This window comes from Carassius gibelio, chromosome A4, assembly GCF_023724105.1.
Source record: "Carassius gibelio isolate Cgi1373 ecotype wild population from Czech Republic chromosome A4, carGib1.2-hapl.c, whole genome shotgun sequence".
In the NCBI taxonomy this organism is placed as follows: Eukaryota; Metazoa; Chordata; class Actinopteri; order Cypriniformes; family Cyprinidae; genus Carassius; species Carassius gibelio.
In genome coordinates this window covers 29435535-29445804 of record NC_068374.1, presented here as the reverse complement: position 1 = coordinate 29445804, position 10270 = coordinate 29435535, and the positions used below count along the sequence as shown (strand labels likewise).

The following is a 10270-nucleotide window of genomic DNA, read 5'->3' as shown; positions in this document are numbered from 1 at the left end:
CTGAAGCTCCAGAGACCAGTTTTATATAATTAATGGCTATGGGGATTTGGGAAGCATCTCTCAAAAATAAGGTGGTGTCATCTGCTAATTGACTTATAAATATTTCTCGATCTGCTGCACGGAGACCCTGAATACCACTTTCACATACAAAAGTTGACAGTAGCTGCACACAAAGAAGAAATAAATAGGGAGAAAGGGGACAACCTTGTCCCACTCCTCTAGATAAACTAAACCTTGGTGAAGTGCCATTCTTTAATTTAATCAAAGCACTTCCATTATTGTAAAGGGTTTTAATTACTCTGCAAAACATGTCCCCAAAACCAAATTTACCTAATGAATTAATAATAAGTTGGTGCTCTAAAGAATCAAAAGCCTTATAGAAATCTAAGAAAAGAATGAAGCTGTCCTCCTGAATCAAGTCTGAATAATCTAATAAATCAAGAATCAACCTTATATTGTTAACAATGTGTCTTTTGTTCAAGAAACCAGATTGTGTCTTGGGAATTAAAGTAATTAAGCCTTGAGTGAGAGTCGGGGGGAGAGCCTCATTCTGTATGCTTTCTCAACCTGGTCTCACAGAATTCCGTGAAATGTCCACGGGTCCTTAACTCAAAATCCGTGAAGCCATCACGGAATTGCCCCAAATTCCGTGACCCGGCCACGGATATTTCTCCAACGCAAGTCAATGACACTGACCTCCCGTGGTCCACACACGGATACCCGTTTCAATGACGGAGGACAGAACTCGCTGAACGGACGTGCTTTCTCATTTGGAAACGCAACATTTGACGTATTTGTTTCTTTTCCAATATCAAATGCCATAATGACATTAACCAGACAGCTGTTGTAGTTATTGCATTGTCCTGTCATCATAAAAATTACGTTTGTTTCAGTTACAAAAGTCCCGTGATGGCACGGACCTCCACAACCTGACCTCACTCACTTGTTTAGGAACTTACAAGCTTTTCGTCGACACTGTTGCAATGGCATGTAATTAACTTGGCATTTTTTCTCGTCCTGTCATCATAAAATCCAGTTTGATGGCGTTTTACACACATTTTGGCTATAGTCAGAACTAAAATCTGTGATAGGAGCACGGAGTGAGTCTGTGCTGAGATCACGGATAACTCTAACGCAAGTCAATGGCACTCATCTTCCGTGGTCCGTACACGGAAACTCGTTTCAGTGATGGAGTACAGACCTCACTCAATGAACGTGCTATCTCATCTGGAAACGCAACAATTGAAGTATTTTTTTTTTTTCAACACCAAATACCATAACCAACCTGACTGTTATTGTAACTATTGCATTGTCCTGCCATCATACAAATTCACTTTGATTCTGTTAGCCTAACTAAAATCTGTGATACGAGCACGGAGTGAGTCTGTGCTGAGATCACGGATAACTCTAACGCAAGTCAATGACACTCATCTTCCGTGGTCCACACACGGAAACCCAGTCTCACGGCAGTTCGTGATTTTGTCACGTAATTTAATCTATTTATTCGCGGCAGGCACACGTTTATTTCCTTATTTTCATGATTGCAGCACTTTTTTTAAACTAATGCATTTCAACTGGAGGCATCTTTCGTGCATCAGCACAATATTTTCTGATTAATTATTATTATTATTATTATTTAATTTTTCACAGGACAACAGAAGAAACTCACTGAAACTTGAAAAAAAAAATCGGAGCTTAACTTACTGTACAAAACTGAGCAACATACTGTATTGCTGGTGACAAAAACACATTAAAACTTTTTTAGCTGTAAAATGCGCAATGGTTCTTTTTTTACTTTTCATTGATTTTTATTTTTTTCATAGGCCTAGATTTATTTATTTTTTATTACAGAATTCAATATCAAGTCCTTGACACATAACTGTAACACATTTTCACATTAAGAAACAATTTAGTTTAAATAAAAAGAACAATAAATATCTAAAAATAAATAAATTATTTATTAGCGATAGGCCTACAGATTTATTTTTTTTATTTATTTTTTATTTTTTTACTTTAGACTCTAAAGTTAAAAGTTTTTATTAAGGTTATTGTAAAGGCTTCTTAAAAATGCTGTCGCTGATGAGCCTCTGATCGCTGTCAGATTCTGTGATATGAATGTCCGCTAATGGGTTTAGAATGAGCCCCGCTCGGCCAGTGTTCTGGCTTACTGTAATATTTCACCTGTAATAAGACCGAAATAATATAATTAAAATAAAGAAATGAATGAATACATGATAACATCTAAATAAATGTTGATAGATTTAGCGTTATAGTTTTAAAAATATTAATAAACAGCAAATCAACACAGAAAGACCTAAATAATAATAATACATAATTAATAAACAGCGCCGCCCCTCCCACTACGCGCATCACGCGCTGTGCGTCAACCCCAAAGCGTCAAAAACTGAAGCGTGGTCAAGCGCCTCTAGCGTCACTGACATGAGATGTTTATCGCTTTGAAATGACGTTCAAGAAGTCTCATTCAGCACACATCGCGATACTTTCCATCAGTTTGCAAGAGCCGCAGGTTGGGTGAGTTATACAGTCTATGGTGAGTAGTAGTAAATATGCTCTTTTAATGCCTGTCCTAAAACGTATTCTGTCTTCTTTATTAATCAGATGAGCGCCTTATGTTTACTCTCTGTATTACATCGGTCATCCGAGGCTGTCTTTGAGTTTCATTGTGTTTAACTAAATGAACACAGCTGCTAACTGGTTAAACTCTATCGGTCACGTGACGTGACGTGACGTGCCACAGACCTGGGATCCGTTTTATATTCATTTCAGGTTCAAAGATGTAAGTTGTATTTGTAGTAAAATCATGGTAACCATGACACCTACAAAAGTAGGTAAAACCCAGTAAACAAGACATTTACCATGTTTTTTTTTTTGTTTTGTTTTTTTTTTACCACAGTAACTGTAGCTTTACTGTAGTATAGTAATAGCACATTAATCACCAAATTAACTATAGTTGTACCACTGTAATGGTAGTGTTTTAATGTGCTTTTATATGACTTATTTCACAGTAATCACATTTACTGTACCATGCTTGTAATACCTTTTTAATGTAAAAAAAAAAAAAAAAAAAAAAAAAAAAACATTTTTCCCATCTTGCAGTTCAATTCATATTTGTTTATATCTTAAATATTTTGCTCACAGATCACTATTAACATTCTGTATATAATTCTGTTTTATTTTCTTTCCCCTTGTATTAATTTTTTAGCTGAAAAGACGTAAAGTAAGCAGTCACCCCAGTGGTGTTTGTGGAGAGGTATTCCTTCAGAAATGGAGAAGACAGAAAGCTGCAGAGGCAGGTTGGTCTGTGATAGTTTGTCCCTTTTATCAAACATTCCTGTTGTTATCATTTGCACAGCATTTTGTTGTTTCTTAAACTGTTGTACGGTCCAAATACCCACACTTGCCATCTTTGCACATTTCCTTTATTTGGCCCAAGTGAGCATGAAGATCACAATGTGTGTCGATCTTAACATGACAAAGTTCATTTCAACTTTGCATTTTAAAAGAAACTTCTAAATGTCTTTTCAATAGTCCCTAATAATACATTTTAATGTGCTTTTCTAGAACCCAAAGCGCTAAAATTAGCGCCCTATTAACCCTATTAAAGATGACAATTTATTTTGTGGTGCTTCTAATTAAGTGATAAAAAGAAGTTACAAATGATGTACAAAATAAATATACTTTTCTGTGCACCAAGAAAACATGCAACACTTTGTTTTACTACTAAATTATTCTCAATTTCTAATTATTATTATAAATATTTCACAAACATTGGAAAGTTGCGTGACCTCTTGTTAAACCCCTGCAAAAAGTCTCACATTAATTCCAAAACATGATGCATGATGGGAAACACTAAGCGTTGTATAGCGCTCCGGAGCAGTATTGGAGAGGTTTAGTGTGTGTTAAGGACACCGTGCTTTGGCATTATTAAGACCGGGGACAGTCTCATAGTCACGTACACACACTCTCAAGTGAATAAGACCTCAAGTGTGGGTATCTGGAAAGGGGAAAAGTCTTTAAAATGATCCCTAAATACAGTCGCACGTCAAAGTCTTAATAATTCACTAATGCTTTCATGGTCTAAAAAATAATGTATAAGTAATGTATAAGTTAAAGTATATAGTAATGTATAAGTTGCATGTAATGAAATAATATTTCCTTTCTTTCTGTCTTACAGGATTGTTTGCAGATAATGCTGTTCTTCTTTTTCAGAAGTTTTTGGGGAGCCAACCCTCACAAACCTTCCTAAAAACTAAAAGAGCTATTACTGAGTCTCAGCGACTCTTGCCACAATCAGCTCTTCCCAGGTACATTTGTTTACTCATCAAATGCTCTGGTCTGAATCTTACTTTAAATTAACTTAATTATATGTTTAATGAGCAATATTGCTCATTGCACACAGAGTAAGATTATCTTGTTTCACAGAAGAGAAGGAAGACCAAGGAAATGATTTGCTCAGGATGAGGAATGAAGATGGTCATCTTGTGCTCAAGCAAACAGAAGTCCTCTGGTATGTGTGTGTTGAAGCAATGCTGTGTTACAGGACTTTATGATGATCTCTCACAGGACTGGTCATGTCAGCCGTTATTATTCTTTCCAATGTTTTTATATTTATTTTATTTTATTTGATACAGCTATAATAATTATAGCATGTTCGCAAATTTTGACTGGAACATTTTTAATCTAAAGTTTTAAAAAAACACCACCTGTTATTCTTAAAAGCATACAAGTGTCATAAAAGTGGTTTAATTGATATAAACACCAATTGACATTATCTCACTGTTTTGTGAATGTTGTGTTATAAATTGTGAATTGATAGTTGATTGGTTTGAGCAAAGCCTTACACTGCACAGACTAAAACACATTTGTGAGAGAAGTCATTAGCTCTGGAGAAAGATTCTAGAGGAAGAAAACACATTTACTGCAACAATAGATGAATTCTAGAGTCTCTGAGAACTACACATGCTAATGGAGTCTCATGAGCAAGTCCTTTGCCTCTGTAACTTTTTCTAAATTCTTGCATAATGAAATTGTTTATTGCAGTATTTTAACAATTTTACTTTGTACAGATGGTCTCATCAGCCAAATGAGGGGTTTTGACCAAGTGATGCTCTTGAAAGGAGTGAAAGAAGAGGATGTGGTAAATTGTGTTCAGAGAAAAAGCTTCTCAAAAGATCTTAAAACAGCTTGAAGAATGGTAAGTGTACAGTTCTACAAGGGTCATAGTTACTCATAAGATGAGCTCTATGTCCATTAAACAACTTCATCTGGATTGTTTGTTTCACTTTGACCAGGTCTGGGATCTTAGGACTGGAAGATCTCACTGGCACCCAGTTAACCTCCATAGAGAACATTTATCAGAAGCGCTGTCTGGGTAGGGCAAGAAACATCATCAAGGATGCCTCTCACCCTAACCATGGACCTTTCACCCTCCTTCCATCCGGCAGGCGTTACAGGAGCCTACGCTCTCTAACTAGTAGACTCAGGAAGAGCTTCTTCCCCGAGACTGTAACACTCCTGAACACCACACCACCTATCTAACCTGCACCTGCTCTTTTACTGCACTGGTCACAGTACTTTACATACATGTATTGCACTACTCATATTTTGCACAGACTGCACATGGTTAAATCCATTACACTATAAACTGTCTAAAGCTGTTACTGTACAAGCACAGTAAACTATTTCTACAATAAATATAATTGCACTACTATTATTTTGCATATAATAAATTGTTAAACTATACTTTTGCACACCCATTCAACTGTATTTATTACCACTGTTCTCAAGTTCCTGCTATTCATAATGTATATATAATTCTTCTTTGCTCTGTTCATAATGTACATACAATCCCTACATTAAATTCATATTTATATTCTGTATATACTCTGATCAATATTGTATATAGCAACTCCACTGTAAATTCTGTATATCATAGCTTTACTTACTCTGCACTTTTATGTATATAAAACACTATATTCTTGCACTTCTGGTTAGATGCTAACTGCATTTCATTAGCTCTGTACTTGTACTCTGCATAATGACAATAAAGTTGAATCTAATCTAATCTAATCTTCTGGCTGAGAACAAGCTACACCACATCAGTGCTGGATATCAACCAAAAGCTGTTTCCAGACACGAGAGAAGATCACGATGAAACCAGTTTAGATGTGTTGATAAGGAATCATTATTTTCTGAAACAGTATCCAATGTCTTATATGTATCACATGATCTGTATCACAGTTGACTGGATGGGACTATGACTTTTAAGGACATTTCATCACTCATCTGTGTGAACTGATTAATATATGAGGTTAATGTATTTTTGATTATGAATAATTATTTTCCTTGAATCTTATTTGTCTTGATGCTACTTTATCATCTTTATAGTCTATGCTTCAATAAAATGAATATGATGAATATTGTGTTCTGAAGATTCTTGGTAAATACATCATTTTACTAGGTAGGCTCATATGTGTTTATTTTAGACTTGGAAAAACTACATAATCATTATTGGGATTATTTTTTACTTAAGACATAAAAATATTTGATCAGATTAATGACATCTGGGACATCAGTACACCAGAAAGTTATTATTGTTTATATTTAGTAACAAATGGCAATTGTTTTGTGAAAGAAAGGGAGTTACGAGATTAATTATTTTGCATTACAAGATGGTGCCATGGGCTTTATTGTTACAAACACTTGAGGGATAACTGAGAATGTAGCAGGAATGATCAACGTGGATCTTGTACTGCATTAAAACCAAGAGCAGGCACATTACTGATGTCCAGCACCTGGGGAGCAAGATACAGGGGTGAGAGGACATTTTTACACTGATTTCTGCTAATTAGTTATTAGTAATATATATATATATATATATATATATATATATATATATATATATGAATGAATTTGTCCTTGTGTAATAGTGAAGTATCACAATGTGTATACATTGTCCTTGATTACTGCTTAACATTGGGGAATAGATAATGGCATGTTGTTGCAGGTTCATCCATTATATTTATTGATGTTTACTTCAAAAATCAAATAAATAATCTATTATTTTTATTATCAAAACATTTCTTTATAATTTTTCCATGTTTCATCAGATGGCCTCACAATGTCCTGTCAAAAGGTATAATAGCAATGATGTAAGAATTAGAAAACAGAGGACTGTGAAAACTGTCAGATATAAATGTGACTCAGCTCAGTTTGTTGTCCATGATGAGGAGAATACATATATGTAGGTTTTACTGCCCTTCTACCCCCAGGGGCCCAGTAGCACCCCCCGGAAGAGCCCAAAACTGTACATTTCAAAAGGCTGTAAATCAGAGTCCAATTAACATATCAAAGAGAAAATCAGCATGATTACTACTTATGCTATGCTGATAAAATAATGTTGGGCACAGTTTTCAGAAATGAATGGAAAGGTGGCATAAAGGCATTTTACATATTGCATACTCTAAAATACTAAATTTCACCATGCCTCTCAAATATATCATAGTGGTTTACACAGTGAACATATTTATATGTCTAGTTTACCATTCAATATATTATTTATTTCATTTCGTTAATAAAACTTTTTAAACTACATTACCCATAAGCCTCCATCGTTCTATCTATGGAAAGGGAATACTAGGCGCTGTTTTTTGTAGTTCATTGAAGTTATTCTTAGGGTTAGTGTTAGGATCTCGGTAAAAAGGTGATTTTTCTCAACATAGAAACACCCAATGTTGACTTAATATATTTACTAATGTGATAATAGCAGCAAAACATACTTTTGTAACATGATTCGCTGTTTAATATGGGTTAAAAGATAATCCAACCACAGACTGTCCTGCGATGACAAGGGACATTCACAGCCAATGACATCAAAGCTGAGCAGCGTCATCACACTTCCTTAACCATTTATTGTCATTCATGAACGCTGTTTTCCGTTTTTCAGCCAAAGGGATAGATTGGTTAACAATAAATTAAATTTGCCACCTATTAGATAGTGTTTTATTAACGTCTACACCTTCCAACAATAATGCAAATACAGAAATTATTGTTATTCAGCTTGACAACAATTTGGCAATATCGATGTGTACATGTGTGTGTACAACACGTGATGTGAACTGCACAGTCACAGTTGTATCTTATCTAACCAATAGATTCATTTCATTCAATTTAAAAGATAAATTTTTTCCTGACCAAAGACAAGAGCATTTACTAATAAAAAGTAAAGAGTGAAATTATTAAGTTATTAAATTATTTAAATTTGTTTCTGTGATTTGCCTTGCTTTACCAATTAATCTCTAGTAATAAAAACTGAAATAAAGCATAATGAACATACATAATTTTGTAAGAGTTTTCCAGTATTTATAGATATGTCAAACTCATTTAAAGACAAAATGCGCATATTACTGCACTGTCACCAAGCTCGTTTTTAAAGAATAAAACTATGAAGAAAAAAAAGGCAGTTATGTTGTAAACGTTAACATTTTTCAGTGTGCAAATTCTTTTTATTAAAAAACAAAACATTATAAATATGGTATATATCTTTCAGAGAACACCGTAAAAATATACATTTTCTTAAAAGATTCTATTGACCAAAAAGTGATACAACACTTAATGTTTCAAACTCACAAAAAAACATCATGAAGACATGCATGTCAAGTGTGCAATATCATCTATAAAACTCAATCAGCAGAGCATCACGTAAACACTGATTGTCCGAACAATGGAAAAAAGATCAAGTGTTCAGGAAAACAAACACCTGCTACATAAAAATGCAGAAATATAACTTTAACAATAACATCATTCACTTCATGACTGGAACTAGGGGATTGCTGTGCATGAATATGTCCTTTACTAAAACTCCTGATGAGAACTGAAGCTTTTTTATGATAAAAGCACCAGAAGTAAAGTTTACTGTATGAAGCTTGACAAAGAGAACACAATGCTTTATCAATATGATAAATGCTATTTTTTAACTATTGTTGTCATCACTGGTTCTGTATACAGTACAGTATATGGGTTGCTGGAAGGTCACAATGTATTCATTATAAGGTTAATTAAAACAAAGTTACATCTTCTGCAGAAATCAAACCACTGCAAAGTCTTGAGTCACTGATCCAGGAACCATTTCTCTGTGTGTGTGTGTGTGTGGGTGGGGGGGGGGGGGGGGAGTTAAAGAGGTGAATCCTTGTGCATGACGGAGAACTACAGTGTTATCTGGAAACAATCCTGTAAGACAGAAAGGATAGAAATATTATGTAATTAAATGCAACATTACTGTGTTTTTTTTAGATCATGAAAGCATAATCTGCAAAGATGCTGTATAATTAAATGTTAAATGCATCCATTATTAAAAGCAAGTCATTAATAGCAATATCTAGTCATGGAGATCACGTATAGTGGGAACATGAACTGATGGGGCTTATTTAAAGTAATTTAATGAGAAGCCAATGAACAATATAAACTTTCTGACTGTGTGGGGCAACTGATTTTCCAATATTGTGATAGTGTCAGATTAGATTGTCCAGGGGCTTGTACAATATCATACAAGTGTTAAATTGAATTAGTGAATTATTAAGACTTTGACGTGCGACTGTATTGAGGGATCATTTTAAAGACTTTTCCCCTTTCCAGATACCCACACTTGAGGTCTTATTCACTTGAGAGTGTGTGTACGTGACTATGAGACTGTCCCCGGTCTTAATAATGCCAAAGCACGGTGTCCTTAACACACACTAAACCTCTCCAATACTGCTCCGGAGCGCTATACAACGCTTAGTGTATCCCATCATGCATCATGTTTTGGAATTAATGTGAGACTTTTTGCAGAGATCTCACAGGAGGTCACGCAACTTTCCAATGTTTGTGAAATATTAATTATAATAATTAGAAATTGAGACTAATTTAGTAGTAAAACAAAGTGTTGCATGTTTTCTTGGTGCACAGAAAAGTATATTTATTTTGTACATCATTTGTAACTTCTTTTTATCACTTAATTAGAAGCACCACAAAATAAATTGTCATCTTTAATAGGGACTATTGAAAAGACATTTAGAAGTTTCTTTTAAAATGCAAAGTTGAAATGAACTTTGTCATGTTAAGATCGACACACATTGTGATCTTCATGCTCACTTGGGCCAAATAAAGGAAATGTGCAAAGATGGCAAGTGTGGGTATTTGGACCGTACAACAGTTTAAGAAACAACAAAATGCTGTGCAAATGATAACAACAGGAATGTTTGATAAAAGG

At 34.6% G+C, this 10270-nt stretch overlaps 1 long non-coding RNA gene across 1 annotated transcript; it reads left to right on the top strand.

Annotated features, from left to right (window-relative positions):
* Nucleotides 1–2034: 2034 nt before the first annotated feature.
* LOC127976436 (uncharacterized) lies at nucleotides 2035–4319 on the top strand. The gene is made up of 3 exons (XR_008157789.1): nucleotides 2035–2797; nucleotides 3224–3314; nucleotides 4196–4319. It is a non-coding gene; the product is annotated as an uncharacterized LOC127976436 (long non-coding RNA).
* The last annotated feature ends 5951 nt before the right edge of the window (nucleotides 4320–10270 follow it).